The sequence below is a fragment of the Suncus etruscus genome, chromosome 15 (genome assembly GCF_024139225.1).
Source record: "Suncus etruscus isolate mSunEtr1 chromosome 15, mSunEtr1.pri.cur, whole genome shotgun sequence".
NCBI classification, from domain to species: Eukaryota; Metazoa; Chordata; class Mammalia; order Eulipotyphla; family Soricidae; genus Suncus; species Suncus etruscus.
The window spans coordinates 681,785-707,640 of NC_064862.1; positions in this window are offsets into that span (position 1 = coordinate 681,785).

Here is a 25,856-nt window from a genome sequence, read left to right on the forward strand (position 1 = left end):
GGGAAGCCAGAAATGACCACAGATATTATCTTCAAAAAGCTTCTACCTGATATTATAATAAATTATTTTCTATTTTATATCATTTAAAATGGAATTTTAGTAATATGTTACTATTATATCATAAAGCCCATGTTGACAGTTTCTTTTTAGGAAAGGAACCTTGATGCACAAGACAAAGTGGATGAAACTATATAGGATAGACATCTATTATAGTGCTCACTACCATATTGCTTAGTTTCATATGCTAGACATGAAAACTTCACTTATCCCAAAATGCTCCAGCCACAATCTAACCATGAAAGCTTCATTTAGCAAAGTTTACCCTTGTCATTGATGAAGCATCTAGAAATTGGAAAACCTTCCCACTTTGAGGTGCCAGCCCAATTTTTAAAATTTTATTTCTTCTCTATTTTTCTCATCTTTTTTTCATTTTCTCCAATTTTATATCTTAGCTATTTATCTTTTGTTTGTTTGTTTTGTTTTGGAGCCACACTCGATGACTCTTAGGGGTTTCTCCTGGCTATGCTCTCAGAAATCGCTCCTGGCTGGAGGACCATATGGGATGCCAGGGGATCAAATCGTGGTCTGTCCTAGGTTAGCACATGCAAGGCAAAAACCCTACTTGTGCTACCACTCCAGCTCCTATTTATCTTTTTTTAATTTCATTATTTCTTAAGTGCTCAGACCCATCCTGTGAGGGTCAGGCCTCCAACAATAACTTATAAATAGATCTCTAATGTCTGTCTATAAGTGGACATAAATTTGTATAGAATGGACTCCTCTTTGTCTGCCCAATCTATACTGCAAGCAATCCATGCCTATATTGTAGATAGCCCCACACACATATTATCCCTCTTCCCCCCTCCGAACTTCTTTTATTCCATCATGCTCTCAATCCTGATCTATTATCCACCCTAACTAACCCTCTTCACCCCCAGTTCTTAACTGATTAGGTACCAAGATGACCTCCTGCCCCAACAAGCCAGCACCCAGTTCCCAAAGCTAAAAGACACCCTATCAATCATCTCAGGCCTGGCAAGAAGCTACAACTACCATTCCTAATGACTCGTTCCATGTGGCCTTTCTTCTCACAACACCCCCCCCCCAATGTGAACTGTTGCATGCTATCAGATTCAGCTCCAGAATGACCCTCAGCTCAAGGACATACCTGATTCCTTACTGCTGCAAACCATTTCTCAAATTCAGTAATACCACAGTGTGGGATAAAAATATGCCCTGGATCTCCCCCCCCCACTAAGAATATCTCAAAATACTTAATGGAGTGGCAGAGCTGTGGCACAAGTGGTAGGGCAGGTACTACCTCATCACCTAATGATAAGATGAAATCAGAAAACATTCCATGCTTAGATCTGTGCAAAACCCAAGATTATTAACTACAGTAGACTGACTTGGACAACCGCAACTGAGCAGAACTTTTTCTGAGATCAAAAAGAAAGACCCTAACCTAGGCTTCGGTTTAGAATATGTGCAAAAACCAAGATCTCTAATTCCAAGGATCTGACTTTGACAATTGCTACTGAGTAGAACTTCTGAAACAATAAGGAAAGAATCTATTCTACGCTCCATCCTAGGATCTGCACAAAAACCAAGATTGCCAATTACAAAAGAATGACTGCAACAATTGTGACTGAGTAGAACTTCTGGTAGCATAAAGAAAGACTCTATCCTAGACTTCTTCCTATGACCTGTGCAAATACCAGAATTTCTAATTTCAGAGGACTGATTTTAACAGCCACACTGAGCAGAAATTTTCCTGGCACCAACCATAAAAAGACCTTGGGGTTTGACAATGAGGAACCTGTAGTTGTTCCCATGACAGTATACTTCAAGGATGGAGAAACCCTGTATGTCCTAAGCCAAGGGAATTCTCTTTTTAATTTCCCCAACAGTTACTTTGTCTATGCAAACAAAAAAGAAAAAAAATATCCTACCACACCAGCACACCAGCCCCCTTCCTTTTTTTCCTTCCTCTTGTTGCTTTTTTATAGTTGCTGTGTTTTTGTCATTGCTTTGTTTGGTTTTTCTTTTCCTTTCTTCTTTTAATTCTATACTTATAGCTTCTAGAGGGCTCCTCTCAGCTTTCTTTTTTCAGCAGAACCATATAACTTGAATCATCTTGTTCTGTCTCTAAAATTGAAGGGGAAAAATAAGTGGATGGTAAAAAACAATCACATGAACATTGAGTGGAAATAAAAATTGATCAGACTTAAACAAACCTAAACCTAAACTAAAATAAAAACAAACCTAAAGTCAATGACAATAGAATCAAGATAACCTAATATACAGCAAGCTATACAATAGAATCAAGATAACCTAATATACAGCAAGCTATACACAAAGGGTGCCTGCTACATTAGCAGTCCAGGGGTCAAGGGAGTCATATATGATGCATGTTGGTAATAGGGTGGAGGGAGGACAACACTGGTAGTGAGAATTGCCCTAATTCACTGTCACTATGTACCTTAAATATAACTTTGAAAGACTTGTAATTCATGTTGGTCCCAATAAAAATATTAAACAAATAAAATGAAATTTTGAAAATATATAGAAGCATATATTTCTGAAATTATGATTTTTCTGTTTCTCCACACTTAGGTGTCTTTTGTATCCTCTCAACTATCTTATCCATGTGAAAAATGGGGATTAATCTACTTATTTGATTTTAATGACCATCACTTGAATATATCCAGATGCAAGAACTAACTTTTAATATGTTCTACAAATACAAAGTAGAAACACTAATCAGATAACATTTTTCAAGAAGTATTTTAATGGTTTTTAAAGCTTTCTTTTAAAAAATGATCTTCGGTTTGTGACCCACACCTGAAGATGCTCAGTAGATATTCCTGATTATAAATTTAGAATTTTTTTTCTGAAAAGGTTCAGGGCACCATATAAATGCCAGGGATAAAATATGGGTCAACCATATGCAATAAAGCACCCTACCCACTATACTATCTTTCTACTTCCATTATAGATTTCTTGAGAGAAACACTGTTATTCAAGGACTAAAAAAGTGTAACTTTACTAAGAAGTAAAGGGAATATATTAGTGTGAATACCATTGCTTCTTCCAAATTGCCTTTTCTCTAAAGATAGAAAGGGCATATATGTAGTTGGCTAGTAGAACATTTATTACCCCTCTTATCTTCTTGTGTTAACTGTTGAGTATCTGCATTTATTTGAAGAAATATTCTTTCATAGATTATTTTATTGGAGTTCCTCTTCTGTCAATGGTTTACCAAACATCTTATTTTCAACAAGGACTACTTGGGTTTCTACATTAGCCCTCACACTGTCCCTCATCTTCAAATTCCCTAGATCACTTACAAATGCAATTAGCAGTCTTCTACAGATAATATGGTGGTCACTAGGCCATTTTTTTCATATTTCTCTTTCACTGGAACTTGACTTCAATGAAAGAAAAGAACTTCATTTTCTCAGTCTCTACTTACAATAGTGCCTGTCACATAGAATTTTATCTATGTAGGCCTGAGTTCTATTCCTATTCCTTTTAGGGGAACAGAGAATTACTAATGGAAATTTTCTTTAGGGCAAATGTTCCAGGAACAATTCCCAAGCACCAAGCCAGAAGTAGCTTCTGAGCATAGCTTAGGTGTGACACAAAAACAAAAAGCAGAAAAATAAAATTTAAAAAAAGGCAAAGCAACTGTGGTATGAGTAATGTTGTTATTTTTAGCTTTTTATGCAGAGCTACTCTCTGCTCTACTACTTTACAAAACAGTACAGTGTTTGAGCTTCTCATCTTTTACCAGAGGCTGGCCTAAGAGCCATCTGGTAACATATACTGCCTTAGGGTTTAGAGAATTGTTTTGTTAGGTTTAGTTGATTAACTCTTTCATTGGGATGGAGCCAATGAGTATAATACTACTGACAGGTGTTTATTAATATTACAACCTTATTTCCTCTTGCTGTTCAGGACTGCCAGCTTCTAAACAGGAAACTTGAGCCTTGTGTGTGACACATGACAGTCCACTATTTTTTTCCACAGGTGTTAAGACAAAACAGGGATAAGCAGATTTTGTAATCTTGTGTGTTCAGAGCCAAGAAGAAGACATGCAACTTGTTTTCATGGCACAATTTATAAAGGCTGGCCAGGAATTAAAGAGAATATCACCAGGAGCACAACACATTTCCATGTCCATTTAAGTAGGTGTGTAGCCAATGATCTCTTAAGTGATTGGTAAAATAAAAGAAAATAATATTTTGTAATATTTTCTATCTTCAAATTGCAGACTTACATAAGTAAAGTTTTAATCTTTATAGTAATTATGCTATTTATAATATCCAGTATGATTTGTTAATAAAATTAGAGTTTGGTATTTGAGAAAAAAAAAGATTCCAGTGGTTCTGTTTACAATTTCTTCAGCAATCTGTCTTTTAGATTACTTACTTTAGAAATCAATACTTAATGAAAAATTGGCACAAAACTCACTTTGATTTATTTACTCTAGCTTTATTGAGTCATTTATTTTAGATTGAAATATACAATGTATAAATAACTGTCCTTTAAGTCTTTAAGGCAAACTAAGATTTTTATAGTACTGTAGAGACTCATTAACTTGAAAGCTTTATGAGAATTTGTTATGACATAATAAATTATGACTCACAAAATCACTGTAAATTTTTATCAATTATATCATATATGTACATGTGTCACAAATGTAAACATCTATATATTTATTTTATACATATATAATACATATTTATACATATATAATATATACACAATATATATTATGTCTTTGCCATAATGTAGTAAAATATATTGAAATGAGTAAGTTGAATCTCAAGAAGGCAGATTTTCTGAATCACACAGCTAATAAATTGCACCACAAAGTACATTTTCCTTGACACCCAGATACACGCCATTCTTACCACACTAGGGTACTTCTCATAAAATTAAAAGCCTCAAAATTCCCATAAGAAAAGAATTTGATTAGAATTGCTAGAACAAATGACAGCAAGCCAAATTTATGTAAGACTGCAGTTCAAAAGGAATCACACAGGATGATTCATGGAGTCAAAGTCAACATTTCAATGAGTACAGGCAAAACTTAGACGAGTTGATGCCTAATGATGATGGTTGTATTACTGGCAATTTTGTAAAATTTCCTTTGGAGCAGCATCAAATTACAATTTGAAAATGGATTCCAAGAGCTGGTTCAATTTTTAAGCCTAATGAAATCGGGATACTCAAAGTGATGTTCTGGTTTAATGGCTTCATTAAGTAGAACCTGTTTGGGAAAAAATATTGTGCTCTCTTTTTTCACTGTCTATCAATGGCCCCATATTTTGGGAGCACATGACCAGAGACAGATGAGCTCAGCTTACAGTAGAAAGAAAAGTATGAGGTTTGTTTACTTCCCTGCTGTCAGCCTTTTAAGCAACCATTCTTTCCCTTCCAAAAACAAACCTACCCTAATCCCTCACAAGCTCTTTCTCTTAAATTTACTGTTCTGATCACTCTCCATGCAATCATCATTACCGCCACACATACACAGAATGATCAAAAGTTTGAATGTGCTGCTACACTTTATTATCACTATTTCTTACATTGAAATTCTACATTTTAGTTTTTAGCAGACTAGAAAGTTTCTATTAGTAATTAAGATGTATACATTTCTTGCTTATTTTCATATAGTTGTTAGGAAATTAAACAGACTGCCTGATTTCAATAGGAAAAAGAGTTGGTAATACTCTCAGACACCTTTTCTGAAATTATTCATTTATGCCTGGACAGGTTCAGCTATAATAATGTTGTTTTTGAAATGATATATGTTCCTCACACAAATAATTTCCAAATATAGAAAAAATCTTTGGAAAATTATGACTTCCATGACAATAGTTGAAACACCGCCAACACCAAGGTTTTGTAAATTAGGCTCTAAGTGTGAAATTCTTCCAGCTGTTAAATGCATCCCATATAAAATTATTCAATTTTCCAGAATATTCTCTTCTGTTTGAAGACTCATAAAAACATGTAGGTCTAGAAACTAGGATATAAATATTATTCTAAAACTTTAAATGTTATGATAATATTAATTTTGCAAATTAAGTGTATATAGGTAATATGTTTGGGAATTTTTGTGGAATTTTTGTGTGTAGTCTTATTAATTTTTAAGGTAATTCTCTAGACACAAAATAAACTACAAAATATTGCATAGTCACTTTCTACTTATAAAAAAACAACTATCTGCTTATAGGCAGGTGTGGATTATACTTGTTCATTAGGGATTTTCAGAGACTGAACCTTTTTTCATTGTTGATAAAATAGCAGTACTATGATAATAACTTGTGAAAGGAGACAACTTGTCTCTCGCCTTCTCCTTTAGTGTTAGCTTCTTTATTTCCCAGAGACTCTAGCCCCATTCTCTTTTATTTTCTAATCTTCTTATTTTGAGGTGTGGTGTGCCCATACCCAGTTGTGCTCAAAGTTTCCTGTAGGCTCCGCAATCTGGAATTACTCCTGGCTGGGTTGAGGGGACCATATCAAAGATTTAACCCTGATTGGCAGTGTACAAGGCAACTGCCCTACTCCCTAACGTGCCCCAATTTTCATCCTAACTTCTTTATGCAACATTGTCTATTTTTTAAGGTTTTACCCTGGTTAGAAAGTAGAGAGTAGAGATGTTGCTGTTAATCCCCTATAGTCTGCCCTCTTCCTCTCAATTTGTAGTCTAGTGGTTTACTTGAAATGGTGACAGTTGCAGTGGGAGTTACAAAAGTCTTGTACAGCAGGGACTAAATAAACTGTCTGAAACATTCTTACATTTAAAGCTTGATTACTGAGTAGCCCCAGGGAATCAAGTTGGGTTCCATGCCCTCAGCACCTCGCATTTCTTAAGTGTGTAGCAATAATCAGATACCCCAGGTATCCAAGTCAAGGACTCAAGACAAAGCAAATCAGAAAATTCTATACCTCTGTGAAATCAATAGTAAACCCACAAACATGACGTATGTCATTTCAACTGTACTATTTCACAATAAAATTTAAGTCACCTTTCTGTAAGACTTTTAAGAGCAGTGCTAAAGAAATACTTTGTTCTTAACTCCTCAACTTTATGTTTATTTAATAACCATATGATTCTTGAAATCTGACTTTGAAACAATTATCTTGGCTTCCAGGGAATAATTAATTTAATGATATTTTGAATATTTCCCCATAAATTTGAACTTGCTATAAATTCTTTATTACCTACTTATATGAGGAAAGAAGATTAAGCAGACATTATTTTTGAGTCCTTGGTGAGCTAAACAAGAACAAGCAATAGATGGCTTAAAATTCATGGAAAAATATTTATGGAGAAAACAGAAAAAAATATTTCCAGAACCTACAAAAATTAACTGAAGTCAATATAAAATATATAATATATTGTGCTAAGTTAATACTAAAGGTAAACAGAAAACAAATTTTACATTAAGATTCAGAGTGGGAAGTTGTAGATTAGTGATTATATAAACTATATATGATATGTTTTACTTAACATAGCAACTGTACTAATAATATAATTATAAAAAGTGAAAATTGTTGCTTTTAATAGGTTCTTTTTATAAATTGTTATTTAAATCAGGTTTTTTGGTATTATCCTAAATATTATCTTTTGTACTGATCAAGAATTCATGTGCATTATATTTATGTGGGACATTACATACCTTAAATATGTTGTTGTTGTTGATAAGATAAGATTAAGTGTACCTATTTGAATTACATAAAAAGAATTTCACCCTTATATTTGTAAAACTAAAATAACATTTAGAAGCCAAATTTAATTAAGATACATGAGAGTACCCAATAAATATTAAAGTGAATTACTATGGCATATTATTTAGAAGAGAGTACTCCTATTTACAAGAATATTGTGATATATATATATATATATATATATATATATGAGTGTGAGAATTTGAAATGAATATGTCCAATATGCAACTAAAAAAGAAAACGAGTATTGAAATAAAACAAAATAAAAATGCATTATTATTGCATATAAATGTTTACTTGTATCAATAGTTATTTTTATTTCTTGAGCATACACTTTTTTCAAGACCTTTCAAAACTTCTAGTCTTTTAAAGGGAAGGGTTGGAATGAACCTAGATGATTGGATCATGAAAATGTGCTACATATATACAATGGAATACTACATACCTGTAAGGAATGATGCAATCATGCAATTTACAGCAACATGGATTGAACTGGAAGATATGTTAAATGAAGTAATCCAGAAGAAGGATAAATGCAGGATATCACTTACATGTGATATTTAGAATAACTGCAGAAGGGAATGCAGTGATTTAAATGGGGCTCCTGAGAACACTCGACTCCAGAGTAAAATGAAGAGAAGGAAAGGAAAGAAATGGAGTGGAAGAGGAAAAAGACAGATGTGAAATAATGGGGGCGAGGGGCCAAGAGGATTTAGATGCATTGGTGATACTAAGGAAGAACAGAACTAAATATCCGAAATATCCAAACCACGAAGTTACCAACAATGAAATCATGAGACCCAAATTATAACCACCAAACTTAAGGTGCTTTTTATGATGCACGCTGCAGTGGTTATGAGGGTGAAAGGGGTAGGGTAGAGGGAGGTATAGGATGGACTCTGGAATATAGGTGGAAGGAGGTTGCTACTGATTGTGGGACTAGTGTTGAAACATTGTATCTCTAAACTTACTATGAATAACTTCGTAAATCACAGAGATTTAAGCAAAAAAATTACTTAAAAACAAAAATTCTAGCATATTTAGTACTTTTTATATGTAGCATACGTTTAATACCTGTGCCAGATTAGCACAATAACAAATAATTTGAGTTATACAAATAAGTAATGAATTATTTACATTATTACTATTTTCTAAGAGACTATTCCACAAAGTAGGGGAAATGTAAATATTTATAAGGACAGACTTTAAAGCATAATGGATCTTTTCTTATATAAAAGAAACATTACAATGTTGAGGTAAGAAGTTATAAATGAAATAAAAGTCTGTAATAGCAATTAATTTTCAAAATTGTATCAAATTTAACCTTGTTTGTTTGTTTTGGGCCACACCTAGCAGTGCTCAGGGGCTCTGCACTCAGAAATTGGAGGACCATATGAGATTCCAGGAATAGAACCCAGGTCTGCTCCTGTTTGGCCTCATGCAAGGAAAATGTCCTACTGCTGTGCTATTGCTCCAATCCCTGCATACAAGACTTTTATATAGAAAAAGGAAGATTTTTTGTTTGTTTGTTTGTATGTTTGTTTTTTGGACCATCCTGATGATGTTCAGGACTTACTCATGACTCTGAACCTAGAAATTTCTCCTGTGAAGCTAGGAACAATTTGGGTTTCCCAGGATTGAACCTGGGTTGGTCTTCTGTAAGGCAAGTGTTTATCTGCTGTGCTATTCATCTGGTCCTTGCAGAGAAAAATATAAAATCTACTATACTACATAAAGGAATATAAAGATAAAATTAATGCCATATGTTAGTAAATGGAAAATCTTAATTAAAAACTAAATTACTCTAAATAAAATAAACGTATTTTATTTAATTCTAACTAAATTATACTAGGTTTTTGAAAAGCTGAATAGAATCATTATAAAATGTATTCTTATGATTTTATAAAATTTTATAAGTTAACAATCTTATAATATCTATTATTTTTATAAATAAAATTTTGTAATTATGTAATAATGACTTTTCATATTTGGGAGAAATGGAGGTTTGGAAGAAGGAGACGTAAGAGGATCAAAGCAGACGTAGGAAAAAACTGAAGAAACACAGAAGGATGATGAAAAAATATAGAAAACAAATGATATGGCACATCATAGAAATTCAGTGACTAAATAAGATTAGTAGCCATCACTTACATTTTATAATTTTACAATTTTACAATTTATGTTCATAAATATATTGAATAGTTTTAATTAAATTATATCAAAACTTCAATTTCATTAAAAATTAGAATACAATAATCACTAAATCAATATTGAAAAGAAGATTCACTCTTGATTCCATATATGAATTTATTATATTGTTAATAACTAAGACATCTCTTGAATATCTCCTATGCAATATTATTGTTCTCCATTGCTAGGTAAATTGAAGCTTTTTCTCTAAAATATGGTACAAGAAAAGGCTGCCTTCTTTCACTACTCCTATTCAATATAATGCTGGAAGTTCTAGCAATTAGTTAAGAAAATGATATCAAGGGCATACAGATAAGAAAGGTAGAAGTCCAGCTATCACTGTAGATGGCATGCTACCATATTTAGAAAACCCTAAAGACTCTACCAAAAAGATTTTAGAAAGAATAAATATATAGCAAAGTGGCAGGCTACAAAATTAACACACAAAAATAATGGCTTTCTTCTACACACCAATAATGATAGAGAAGAATGGACATTAAAAAACAATACCTCACTCAAAAGAGTCTTCCCTTAACACTGAGAAGATTTAAACAACAGCAATGACTTATGTACTGGACAGGGCTTTCTGCATTGCCCTTTAATTGTGAGTTGAAATTAGACGCTGCTCCGAACCATCCTCACTTCAATGTAGGATATACAGATTCCAGGATCTTCAATACAGAAACATGATACCAACAACAAAGACTGTGAAAAATATAACTGTATGGGCACTAGAGACAATGACCTGGATTGGACAAACTAGTTTGCCCGGAGCCTAGAAATGGTCTTATGTCAGGAAACTTCAGGGGTAGGGTCTCCTTGTACTTAGGCCAAAGTTTTTCCTTTCCATGACACCCATACTTTGGTGGGCCCATGGAAATGATAGTTGCCACTCTAACATTGTTTTTACAGTGTTCATTTGACTCTAAACCTTTAAGAAACCACTAGTAAAAATATCTGGAACTGCAAAAAAAAAAAAAAAGGTTTACATTAGTGTTAACATATGTGGTTTTAGTTACACTAGCATTCTGGGGGATAAAGGAGGGAGAAAAGGGATATATGTTTGGGAACAGGGATGAAGGGAGGACAACACTGGTGGTGGAAAGGTCCTCATTTATTGTCACTTTGTACCTTAAATATCACCGTCTAAGATTTGTAATTCACTTTGGCCACAATAAAAAAAATCCCATTCACAATAGTGCCACACAAACTTAAATACTGTGGAGTCAACTTAACTAAAGATATGAAGGACCTGTACAAAGAAAATTACAAAACCCTACTTCAAAAATCAAAGAGGACACAAGGAAATGGAGACACATAGCTGGTTCATGGATTGGGTTAACATCATTAAAATGAAAATACACTTCAAACCATTTTAGGGATTTAATAAAATTCCTCTAAGGATACCCATGACATTTTCAAAGAAGTGGATCAAACACTCCTGAAATTTATTTGGAACAATAAACATTCACAAATAGCTAGAGCAGCCATTAGGAAAAAGAATATGGGAGGCACCACTTTCTGGAACTTTAAATTGAATTACAAAGCAATAGTCATTAAAACAGCATGTATTGAAATAAAAAACCCTCAGATCAATGGAATAGATTTGAATATTCAGAATATGTTTTCAATACATACAATAAATTAATCTTCAATAAAGGGGCAAAAAATGCAAAATGGAGTAAGGAAAGCCATTTTATCAAGTGGTGTTGGGACAACAATTCAGCTACATGCAAAAAAGCAAGCTCAGACTTCCATCTAACACCATGCACGAAAGTGAAATCCAAATGGATTAAATACCATGATATCAGAATTGAAACCATAAGGTATATAGAGCAACACATAGGTAAAACACTCCATGACATTGAGACTAAAGGCATCTTCAAGGAGGAAACTGCACTCTCCAAACAAGTGGAAGCAGAGATAAACAGATGGGACTATATTAAGCTGAGAAGTTTCTGCACCTCAAAAGAAATAGTAACAAAGCCACCTACAGAATGGGAGAAACTGTTCACCCAATACGCATTAGATAAGGGGCTAATATCCAAAATATACAAGGCACTGATAGAACTTAACAAGAAAAACATCTAACCCCCATCAAAAATTGGCTAGAAGAAAGGAACAGACAATTTTTTCAAAGAAGAAATACAAATGGTCAAAAGAGACATGAAAAAATGCTCCACATCACAAATCATCTGGGAGAGATGCAAATCAAAATAACAATGTGGTACCATTTTATGTCACAGAGAATGGCACACATCACACAAAAACAAGATCAGTGCTGGTAGGGATGTAGAGAGAAAGGAACTCTCATTTACTGATTGTGGGAAAGTCTTCTAGTCCAGCTTTTATGAAAAACAATATGGAGATTCCTCAAAAAACTGGAAATTGAGATTCCATATGATCCAGCTGTACCATTCTGAGGAATACACCCTAGGAACACAAAAACACAATAAAAAATGCCTTCTGCATACCTATATTTATTGCAGCGATATTTACAATAGCCAGAATTTAGAAACAACTAAGATGCCCTTCAACAGATGACTGGCTAAAGAAACTGTGGTACATATACACAGTGGAATATTATGAAATCCCTCAGGAGGAGAGATGAAGTCATGAAATTTTTCTATGCATAGATGGAAATGGAAACTATTATGCTTAGTGAGATAAGTCAGAGGGAGCGAAATAGACACAGAATAGTCTCTCTCATCTGTGGGATTTAAGAAAAATAAAATATATTATTGTAATAATACCCAGAAACAATAGAGATGAGGGCTGGAAGGACTGGCCCATGATATGAAGCTCATCACAAAGTGTGGTGAGTGCAGTTAGAGAAATAACTACACTAACAACTATCATGACAATGGTAGTGAGTGAGATAAATAGAATGCCTTCTTGAATACAAACAGGGAATAGGAGAAGAAAGAGGGGGGGCATTGGTGGCAGGAAGGTTGCACTGGGGGTTCAACCGGGGGGGGGTGTTCTTTTTATGACTGAAACCCAACTACAAACATGTTTGTAATTATTGTCCTTAAATAAAGATGATATTTTTAAAAAATGGTCTACATTGCTGTGCTCTGTGCAAAACGTGCTTAGATTCAGTAAATTATTAATAATGTGAGATATTATTAGTAAAATATTGTGTTCATCCCAACCCAAATGTATAGGTTAAAGTGAAATCCCCAGTGTTTTTATTTTGGAGGTTCCTCCTTTGGAAAATAATCACGAGGTCATGAAGGTAGAATCCCTATGATTTTATTCATGTTCTCTGTGAGAAGAGAGGTACAGCTTTTTGCAGCAAAACATAATCCAATTAAATAGAATACAGGCCTGTTTTTAAAAGGTTTAGCCAGTTTCACCAGACTATAGTTATGCCAATAACTTATTCTTGAACATCCCAACCTTCATAACTGAGGAAAATGTTTATTTTCAGTCATTCAGTTGTGACACATTTGTTATGCAACCGGAACTAAGACAGCAAAGGTTTTACAGCAAGGATACTACAGCATTACGGAAAATATGAGGTGCTAATGATGACTAACTTTGGTTCTCAGCTCCTAAACAGCCTCACTTGTTAAACTCTTCTCAAAACTGTAGGAGATTTGGGAGGAGGAGAAATTGAAAGGATCAGAGAAAGAGGTAGGACAAAAGAGAGGAAACATAGAGGATGACAGAAAAAAATATAGAAACCAAGTGAATTGGCACATCACAGAGATTCAATGACTAATTCAATATGATTATATAGCCAGGAGATTAAATAAAATAAGAAGTATGTAATAATAGCTTCATATGTTTGAGGCAAAGGAATTGTCATGCATAGCTAGTTGTAATGGAAACTAACCAAGCTAGGAAGCAAGTTGACAGCCCTAAGATCAATGGATACCACCTGACTATTTCTGTAGCACATATCTATATATAAGTACATTTAAAAATTTGTTCCGCAATATTATTGACTGAAGAAAGTTGAAATACATCTGAATGTCTCAAAACTAATTAAATATAGGAAAGGTATATATTTCAGGAATACTGATCAGTAGTAAAGAAATAACAAATTAATAGTACTAATATAACCAAATCTTAAGACTACATATTCTGAGAGAATACAATAATAAATAGAATGGTTTCTATATAATAAGTAGATAGAGTATGAAGTCATACATAAATAGTTAACTTTGTTTTGTAGGAATCAGTATAAAACCAAAGGCATACATGAAAATATTGAATATAGTGATAGTGGAAGGGAGGGGAATAGAAGTGGAAATATGGGATGAAGTATCAACAAGTAAAGTGAAGAAAATTTTTCTAAAGATCAATTATGTTGCATGCTCTATATTGGAGAGTCAAGTAGCTAAACTCCCAGATCAGAAGTACAAAGCAGAAGTGGGAGTAGGAGGACTAGAAATAGATTTTTACAAAAATGAAAGTTTTAACCCAGTTACAGTACTCCCAACTTCTTTCCTTCTGCCATATCTCCTATTTTTACATTTATATCACTGCAAATGCAAGCTCTAAGATTTGTGTTAATTAGCTTAAACTCTCATATCATTTTATTTAACTTAACTATATAGAAATCCATTAAAAGTCACATCAATAGCTTTGCTGAAATTTTGATAGAAAAGTGAAGCAACTCATCCAAGCAGAAATTAATGAGTATAGTAGCTGAAATGACTTGAAGATATATGGGACATTAAGAGAAATAACCTCTGCATCACAGGAATATCAGAAAGAGATAAGAAAGATAGTAGAAATAGGAATGGTGAAATAAATAACCAAGGGAAACCCCAGTCTGATGAGGTAAACATAAGCATTGATCCTGGAAGACCATAAATTTATAAAAAGTAAGTAAACCCACACAGAACACAAAGACACCTTGTAGTAGAAAAGACAGTAACAAACGGGTGCCTTCTAAAAGATTCAAGAAAGATGCAACACTGAAAATATAGGAAATCCCTAACTCTCACATCAGATTTTTTAAATGAAACTATACAAGCAAGGGAATGGAATGATATATTTAGAGTATTAAATGAAAAGAACTCCAGCCAAGGAATGATATATTCAAAGTCCTAAAGAAGGGAACTCCAGCCAAAATATTTTATCCTGCTAGGTTATTACTCAGATTTGAGGACGTGATAAAAAAACATTCAGGGACAAACTACAGTTGAGGATATTCATAGCCTCTAAATCATCTCTGAAAGAAATACAAAGTGGTCTCCTATAAAATTCAAGGCAACCCCATACAAAAGTTAAAAGAAACAAAAAGAATGGAAAATGTATAAGACTCTGAGGTTGCACTTTCTACTTATGTGCTTTGAACTGAAATGAAAAATAAGCTTAGAATTTTACTTAGAAGAAAGTGACAACATGACAAGAAGAAGCAAATAGAAGTAGATCGCTAAAAGGCCAATTTAGAATGTAAGTGAAGAAAATAAGTAAAAAACAAAGGAATGATATCAAATGACAAGACAACCAAAATCCCCATAGGAAAGAAAATTGGTGCTAGGGCCCCAGATAGTTTTGTGGGCTTAGCAAATGCATTCCAGGAGGCTCAATTGATCCCTGGTACCACACATTCTTCTCCAATACTGCAAGGAGTGATCCCTGAGCACCTCATGACATGACCAAAAACAGAAAGAAAAGAGGAGGGCAGAGGAGAGGTGAGGAGAGAAGAAAGGATATAAAAGGGGAGGAGAAGAGGGTACAGTGAGAGGAGAGGGGAAGAAAGAGGAGGAAAAAGAAGAGAGATGAGGAGAGAAAACAGGGGGGAAAAAAGAGAGAAAAGCTATAAAAGAAGAAGAGCTGATGGAAGAAAATAAGAGAAAAAGGATAAGAATAGAGGAAAAAAGGAAATGAGAGAAAAGAAAAGGAAAAAATGTGAACTCTTCAAGGGAGTTTGCCTTGTATGTGGGCTGACATGGGTTCAATCTTGTATAGTCCCCACCACCAGGAGTGATTTTTTCCCCCCAGAATTAAGCAAATGTTTATTTAGCTGTGTGGTGGCCATATGTACTTCAGGGAAGAGAGATGCAATGGTAGAAGGAAAACTCAGGGATCGTTGTATTTCCACCCACTGAAATAGCAATACCATCTGACCACTCATATGAAGAAAAGTAAAAAAAAAATAAAACAAGTCAAAAGTAAAACGAGCACATCAAGTGTAAAAATAAAAATGATGGATTCCAGAAGGAAAGGGTGAAGGAGATGAATATTGCATAAAATGGGTCAAGTGTACAGTATTGGGCGAAAACTAGACTTTGAGTAATTTTTTAATGCAGAGCCAGGAATAACAACTGAGAATCACTGGGTGTGATTCACATGCCATCCTCACCCTCAAAAAATAATAATAAAAAGCAAAAATGGCAACAAATCACTTCATGTAAAGCTTATTTAAATTTTAATGGATTGAATTTTTCTATCAAAAAGTGCATAGCTTACAATAAATATGTTACTACAATCAAGCTTCATGCTTCTAAACTAGAGACTATTTAGATTAGCATGGTTGATTAGGAAACAAAATACAGCTCTTGTCTACAATAGACACATTATCTATAAGATATTTTTCAAACTAAAGAAGATAGTAAGATATAGGGATGGATTTTACAGACTAAATAAGGGTCAAAATACTGAAAGGCAGCAAAATTATTAAGCAATTATTAATAGATCTGAGAGATACATTTTTGATGCTATCCTAGTTCACTGTTGGGCAGAAACATGAAAACATGTTTTTATATTTTTATTTCTTGTTTTCAATATGAAAGCAAGAACCCTAAATTAACAGAGCTAGACTAAATAGATATATGTAGGAACACCACCACCCCCCAAAAGCTAAATACAAATTCTTTTCCAGAGCACATATTATTCTTCATAAAAGACTTCATTTTGGGAGAAAAAATTGAGTCTACATAGTTATAAAAAGGGCCAGAGCAGTGGCACAAGAGGTAGGGTGTTTGCCTTGCATGTGCTAACCTAGGATGGACCGTGGTTTGATCCCCTGGTATCCCACCTGGTTCCCTAAGCCAGTGGTGATTTCTAAGTGCATAGCCAGGAATAACTCCTGAGAGTCACTGGGTATGGCCGAACAATCAAAATAAATAAATAAATAGTTATAAGAATAGAAATTTTCAGGTATTTTTTCAGTATACTATGCAATGAAGATTGAAATGAACCATAAAAGAATAATGGAATTTGAGATTCTGAAGTATTTGTCCTCTACCTGCAAACAACACATGCTAAGTTTCACAAAACCAGTAGAAAAGAATGCTGAGATAGGCCTGGCAGGGAAAGAGAAGATCAATACTCATCTGAACCCTTCAGAGAGCTCCCTCAAAGCAGGGGTGTCTGTATGTGTGTGTGGGTTGTCATAGAGCCTATAATGTGTCTGCAGCAGACTCAATGGAGAGGCCCAGCAGAAATTCACCAAACTTAATAAATATAGATTATCCCAATAACCCAGAGGACTCAACCAGCACTAGACAAATTTATATCCTCTCAGGTAATGATTATAGTGACACTAGGTTGAGGATATTTACTCAGTTTCAAGTAATTATAATAAAAGGATTCAATGTAGAGAATACAATTGGAAATGTGAGAACTACAGTAATAGATGCCAGAACTAATGAGTTAGGTAAGCAAAATAAAAACCACAGTTCTAGGCGTTGGCATTAGAGTAATAGGAGGTGTAATAATATGAGGTGAGATTTAGGAAACCTCTAAAAAGCTGCGGAAGTGGAAAAGGTATCAAAATAAATGTACAGAACATCATATGACTATGGGTTAGGCTGAAGAGAAACAATATTAGAATCAACATTTAAAGAGGAATAGAAAAATGAATTCCGTGACGAACCATTAGTCAAAGAAGTTATAAGTCAAAATTTTCAAGTTGAGGAATGTATGCAAACAGATTCAAGAAACCCCAGGGTTTCTAGTCAAAACAGTTCTAAATAAATCCCCAGAAACATTTTTACTCGAATCACAATATCTAAAGAAAGAAACAGGACATGTCCATCAGCAAAATCAAAGTAGGAACTTATACAAATTTTCACATAAAATAACAACAGATTTGTCAAGTGAGACTCTAAAGACCAGAAGATATTGTGGAATATAATAACTATAAAATAAAATGAGCAAATAAAACATCAATTCAGTGACATAAACACATTACCAAGAATGCTCTACCCAGTCAGATTATCATTTAGATTTGGAATGATACAAAACTCCATCAACAATCAACAGGTTAGAAATGTTTAACAAGCATTGAAGATAATTCTTCAAAAGTAAAGATGACTTCAGAAATACACATAACTTGTACAAAACGATGTCAATAATTTATTCATTTCAATAATTTCACTCAACATCAATGGCCTGAACTCATCAATCAAAACACACAGTGCAGAACGGGTTGGGAAACTGAACTCAACTTTCTGCTGCTGACAAGAGAAATATCTGGTCAGGGTAAATATTGGCTCAAGTAAAGGGCTAGAAACTATTTTATTTAAGTCCTTTATTTAAGTACTATGGTTACAAAACATGGCAGGGAAGAATAAAATAAGAAAGGGAAGTAATGGGGAAACAGAGTTCTGGGCTTTGGTTTTCTGGTGATGAGGAACAATGGTATAGTTATGCAAAGCACAGACTCAGCAACACTGAAAACATAATATCTAAGCTGCAACCAAGGCGCTCTGTAATGTGCATGTCAAGGTGACAGACAGGGGTTGGGAGTGGTGGTGGTGGGTCGATGATGGAGTATGTGAACACTGGTGGTAGGAGTTGATGCAGGTGGCAGGATTGGTGCTGAAATACTAGATGACCCAAACTCAACTAACAAAATCTTTGCAAATAGTGGTTCTTTCGTTATTTAAAAAAGATAAAAGGTTAGTGTGGTCATGCATATGCTAGACAACACAAACTTCATATTTTAAAAGGAAAATGGATGATTCATTTTTATTTTTGGGCCACACCCACAGCACTCAGGGATTACTGCTGGCTCTCACTCAGAAATAGCTCCTAGCAGGCTTGGGGTCTATATGGGATGCAAAGGACCGAATCTAGGTATGTCTGGGTCAGCCATGTGCAAGGCAAATGCCCTACAGCCGTATTGTATCTCTGGCCCCTGATGATTCTTTCTTTTTCCTTTTTTTTTTATGGTTTTGGGTCACACCGGTGATGTTCAGGGGTTACTCCTGGCTATGCGGTCAGTAATTGCTCCTGGCTTGGGGGACCAAATGGGACACTGGGAAATCCAACTTCAGTCCATCCTAGGCTAGCACAGGCAAGGCAAATGCCGTACCGATTGCAACACTGCTCCGGCTACTGATTATTTCTTTCTTTTTATATATATATATATATTATTTAAACACCTTGATTACATACATGATTGTGTTTGGGTTTCAGTCATGTAAAGAACACCACCCATCACCCCAGTGCAACATTCCCATCACCAATGTCCCAAATCTCCCTCCTCCCCACCCGACCCCCACCTGTACTCTAAACAGGCTCACCATTTCCCTCATACATTCTCAATATTAGAACAGTTCAAAATGTTGTTATTTCTCTAACTAAACTCATCACTCTTTGTGGTGAGCTTCCTGAGGTGAGCTGGAACTTCCAGCTCTTTTCTCTTTTGTGTCTGAAAATTATTGCAAGAATGTCTTTCATTTTTCTTAAAACCCATAGATGAGTGAGACCATTCTGCGTTTTTCTCTCTCTCTCTCTGACTTATTTCACTTAGCATAATAGATTCCGTGTACATCCATGTATAGGAAAATTTCATGACTTCATCTCTCCTGACAGCTGCATAATATTCCATTGTGTATATGTACCACAGTTTCTTTAGCCATTCATCTGTTGAAGGGCATCTTGGTTGTTTCCAGAGTCTTGCTATGGTAAATAGTGCTGCAATGAATATAGTTGTAAGGAAGGGGTTTTTGTATTGTATTTTTGTGTTCCTAGGGTATATTCCTAGGAGTGGTATAGTTGGATCGTATGGGAGCTCGATTTCCAGTTTTTGGAGGAATCTCCATATCGCTTTCCATAAAGGTTGAACTAGACGGCATTCCCACCAGCAGTGGATAAGAGATCCTTTCTCTCCACATCCCCGCCAAAACTGTTTGTTCTCATTCTTTGTGATGTGTGCCATTCTCCGGGGTGTGAGGTGGTATCTCATCATTGTTTTGATTTGCATCTCCCTGATGATTATTGATGGGGAGCATTTTTTCATGTGTCTTTTGGCCATTTGTATTTCTTCTTTGTCAAAGTGTCTGTTCATTTCTTCTCCCCATTTTTGATGGGATTAGATGTTTTTTTCTTGTAAATTTCTGTCAGTGCCTTGTATATTTTGGAGATTAGCCCCTTATCTGATGGGTATTGGGTGAATAGTTTCTCCCACTCAGTGGGTGGCTCTTGTATCCTGGGCAATATTTCCTTTGAGGTGCAGAAGCTTTTCAGCTTAATATATTCCCATCTGTTAATCTCTGCTTTCACTTGCTTGGAGAGTGCAGTTTCCTCCTTGAAGATTCCTGTAGTCTCAATGTCCTGGAGTGTTTTGCTATGTTTTGTTCGATATATCTATGGTTTTGGGTCTGATATCAAGGTCTTTAATCCATTTGGATTTTACCTTCGCACATGATGTTAGCTGTGGGTCTAAGTTCAATTTTTTGCAAGTGGCTAGCCACTTGTGCCAACACCACTTGTTGAAGAGGCTTTCCCTGCTCCATTTAGGATTTCCTGCTCCTTTCTCAAAAATTAGGTGATTGTATGTCTGGGGAACATTTTCTGAGTATTCAAGCCTATTCCACTGATCTGAGGGCCTGTCCTTATTCCAATACTATGCTGTTGTGATAACTATTGCTTTGTAGTAAAGTTTAAAGTGGGGAAAGTAATTCCTCCCATATTCTTTTTCCCAATGATTGCTTTAGCTATTATAGGGTGTTTATTGTTCTAAACAAATTTCAAAAGTGCCTGATCCACTTCTTTGAAGAATGTCATAGGTATCTTTAGAGGGATCACATTAAATCTGTATAGTGCCTTGGGGAGTATTGCCATTTTGATGATGTTAATCCTGCCAATCCATGAGCAGGGTATGTGTTTCCATTTCCGCATGTCCTCTCTTATTTCTTGGAGCAGAGTTTTATAGTTTTTTTTGTATAGGTCCTTCACATTTTTAGTCAAGTTGATTCCAAGATATTTGAGTTTGTGTGGCACTATTGTGAATGGGGTTGTTTTCTTAATGTCCATTTTGTCCTTATTATTATTAGTGTATAGAAAGGCCATTGATTTTATCAATGGTGATGGGGGTGTTTAGATGTGCTACATCCTCTTCCTTCAACCGTGGAAGATTATAAGAGTCCAAGTCATATCAGTAGTGATCTCTCCTTTTTCATTCCTAATACGAGTTATCAAGTCTCTCTCTCTCTCTCTCTCTCTCTCTCTCTCTCTCTATCACTCTCTCTCTCTCTGTTAGGTTTGCCAGTGGTCTATCAATCTTGTTTATTTTTTCAAAGAACCAACTACTGCTTTTGTTGATCTTTCGGATTGTTTTTTGGGTTTCCACTTCGTTGATTTCTGCTCTCAGCTTTGTTATTTTCTTCTGTCTCCCTATTTTTGGGTCCTTTTGTTGAGCACTTTCTAGTTCTATGAGCTGTGTCATCATTAAGCTACTCAGTTAAGCTCCTTCTTTCTTCCTGATGTGTGCTTGCAAAGCTATAAATTTTCCTCTCAGTACTGCTTTTGCTGTGTCCCATAAGTTCTGATAGTTTGTGTCTTTATTGTCACTTGTTTCCAGGAACCTTTTGATTTCCTCCTTGATTTCATCTCAGACCCACTGGTTATTGAGTATGAGGCTGTTTAACTTCCAGGTGTTAAAGTTTTTCTACTGAGTCCCTTGGAATTCACAAATAATTTCATAGCCTTGTGGTCAGCAAAGGTAGTCTGCAAAATTTCTATCCTCTTGATATTATGGAGATATGTTTTATGTGCCAGCATGTAGTCTATCCTAGAGAATGTTCCATGTACGTTGGAGAAGAATGTGTATCCAGGTTTCTGGAGATGGAGTGTCCTATATATATATATCCACTAGGCCTCTTTCTACCATTTCTCTTCTCAGGTCTAGTATATTCTTGTTGGGTTTCAGTCTGGTTGACCTGTCAAGTGTTGACAAAGCCGTGTCGAGGTCCATGGTTTCTTTGAGTTCGTTGAGGATCTTCCATATTGCTAAAGTCCTATCTGAGAGGTTGATTTGTTGGTTGGTCGTTATCTGGTCATCAGAATTGTCATCTTCATTCTCTATGTCTGATGCTGGCCTGCGTTGTTTCCCCATTGTCACACTTTTATTGTGGGTTTTTCTACGTGTTTTGGTGGTATTCATTGGTTATATGATGCAGGCAGCACACTCCTCTAGCTCCGCCCTTTCTGGATGGGTCGACTTGCCTCCAAGTGAGGGGAGTCCTCCTTGGATGAAGCCTCACACAGGATCAAATCTTAGGCCTGAGCACGCAGCAGATAAGACAGTCCAGAGAGAAATGCTGGGCTTCAGTGATCCAGCACAGTTCTAGTATTATTTTTCCTTCTTGTTGTTAATGTGTTCTTTTCTTAGAAAGAGCACACGGCCACATAGCAAAGTGGAGCAAAGTGCTCTGCTGGAGCCTCTTTTCAGCCCACTACCAAGAGGTTCACGCAACAGATAGTAGATAGACACACACAGACAGCACTCACAATTTTTCCCAGTCGTGCCCCACTGAGCAGGCATAATTTCGTGGATTTTCCCAGCCTGACGTCACAAACAGGGGACCTGGCTTCTGCAAAGCATAGCCGGTATTTACATTATGGAGTAGTTCCTTGGCGTTCCTGCCCAGAATTGGCCTCTGGGAGAGCGAGTTTTCTGGAGCCTCTTTTTGGCCCACTCCCAAGAGGTTCATGCAATAGGATAGTAGACAGACACACACAGGCAGCATTCACAATTTTTCACAGTCGGGCCCCATGATTATTTCTTAATAATTAGGTGATTATGAAGAATCCACACTTTAAAATATGCATGCAACTAATGATGAACCATCAAAATATTTTGTTTTTTGGTGGTTGTTTTGTTCATATCCAGTGGTGCCACGGTTGATTTTTGAGCCACACCTGGCTCTGGGATCAGGAATCACTCTTGGTTAGCTGTGGGAATCATATCGGTTTGGAGGACCATATGGGTTGCTGGGGATTTGAACCAGGGACAGCTGTGAGCAAGGTAAGTGCTCTACCCTGCTCTACTCTGCTATTACTCTGCCCCCTCAAAGTACTTTTTAAAATGTTAAAATACCCAAATGACAATAATAACAGAAACACAATATAATTTGGGGAATTTAACACTCATTAATAAGTAAATCAGGCAAAAAATCAAGATAACATTAATCTTCATTGACGACATGGAAGATTTAGACCTAGCAGACATGTAGAGGGCACTTATCCTCAAAAATTCAAGTATCTAGCATCCATTCATGATTCAAAAAAGTCAATAGAATAGAAATGAAGAAAATTTCTTCAATTTAGTTAAATGCATTTAACATACACCAGGAGCTAGAAATCATACTCAACAGCGAAAAACTTTTAGTTATAGGATCAGACATAAGAGAAGGTTGCCTACTTTGATCCCTATTATTTTATATATCATTGGAAGTATTTTCCAAGAAAATTAGACAAGAAAATATTATGTACACCCAGATTCGAAAAAGAAAAATTGTAAAAGTCATTAACAGCAATATAGATGAAACCCGACATTAGTCCAAAAATGGGAAGAATATATTAACAAAAATTTCTCTGGGCAAGAACTATAGAACAGCAGGTAGGGCATTTGCTGTGCATACAGCTAATCCAGGTTCAAACCCTAAGCCTGCCAGGAGTGATTTATGAGTGCAGAGCCAGTAGTAGCCCCTGAAAGCTTGCCGCATGTGGCCCCCTAAACAAAAGTAACCAAACAAAATACTCAAAAACTTCCTCAAAGATCATATACAAATTTCTAAAAGTATGTGAACAAATACTGATTATTAGGGAAATGCAAAGCTAGTGTGAGATATCACCTTACTACAATGAGGCACAGGCAAAAATCAAGAACTTACAAAAAATTGAGGCTGGAGTAATGATACAGCAGATTCGGCATTTGCTTTTCAAGTGGCTGGCATATGTTCAATAGAGCCCATCCTTGAGTCCTATTATGAGTGATCTCTGAGCATACTTAAAGAAGCACTGACCACCAATGGGTATTCCCTACATTAAACAAAACAAAACAAAACAAAAAAAAGCAAAGAAAAAATGAGGCCAGAGAGATGGTATAGAGGTAAGTCTTTTGTCTTATTATGCAGTTGACCAGGATTAATCTTAACACCACATATAGTCTCCTGAGCCCCACCAAAATGATCAATGAACACAGAGCCAGGAGTTAGCTCGGAGTACCACAAGTTGCGGTGCAAAATAATAAAAATAAAAACAACAAAAGCCTAGCCACATCACAGTTAGTGGCAACTTGGATATAAATGAAAGGTACTATGCTGAAGGGAAATAAGCCAGAAGTAGAAAACCAATAAAATATAGTCCCACTTATCTGTGGAATATAGAAAGACAAACCAAGATTATATAGAAAAATAAACAAAGCTCACTTTACAGTAAATCTTGGATTCTGGAATACAATCCTGAGTACTAAGTCTAGGGAAAGGTGGAAGGAATAACTGAGTTGGTTAGAAGATTAAAAACATAGAAAGTGGGTCTAGCGTATGTAGATGGTGCATAGGAAGGCACAATATAACTGTCAATCAACAAAGAGAGGGGAATGAAAGGGAGGTTAGTCTCTAGTGACAGAGGGATGGGTTGGAGTACCATGGACACATTGTGGCAGTGGTATGTGGTAGCTTTTTATACCAATACCATAGTCTTGAGCACTATTGTAAGTCTATTAACTAAATTATCATAAAAACTAAATTAAATTTTATAAATTTTAAAATTGAGCCAGGGAGAGATAGCACAATGACAAGGTTCTTATCTTTTATTTATCCCTCTCCCTCTTCTGATTTATAACACAGCATATTAGTCTCCATGCCCATTCATGTATAGACAAACATCATGACTTCATTTTTCCTAGCAGCTGCATACTATTCCATTGTGTATATGTAATACATTTTCTTTAGCCACTCATCTATTATCAGGTACCTGGATTATTTCCAGATACTATTATAAATAGTGCGGTGCTGAACATGGGAGTGCAGAGGGCATTTTTGTTTTGTGTCTTTGTGTTCCTAGGGTATATTCCTAGGAACGGTATTGCTGGATCATACAGGAGCTCAATTTCCAGTTTTTTGAGGAATAACCATATTGTTTTCCAAAAAGACTAGATTGGATGGCATTCCTAACAGCAGTGAATGATAGCTCCTTTCTCTTTACAACCATGAAAATGTTGTTCCGAATGAAATACTTGTGGGATTATATATTATTATATTATATTATATATTATATATTAATTATAATGAATAATTATATATTATATTATATATTATATTATATATATTTTTATATATTTAATTTTTTATTATTTAACATATATATTGTATTTTATTCAAATTTATTATTCTATAATAAAAAATGACTAGCTGTTTTATATTATTATGTTATGTAATTAATTTTCAATTTTTTAATTGTCAATATTCCACATTTTGGCTTCTTATTTTTTACCTATATTTTATAGTGTAACTGCATTAAACTGCCTCTACAAAATTAAATTAATATATATTTTATGGCGGGGATGTGCAGAGAAAGGAACTTTTATCCACTGCTGGTGGGAATGCCATCTAGTCCAACTTTATGGAAAGCGATATGGAGATTCCTCCAAAAAATAAAAATTGAGTTCCCATATGATCCAGCTATACCACTCCTAGGGATATACCCTAGAAACACAAAAA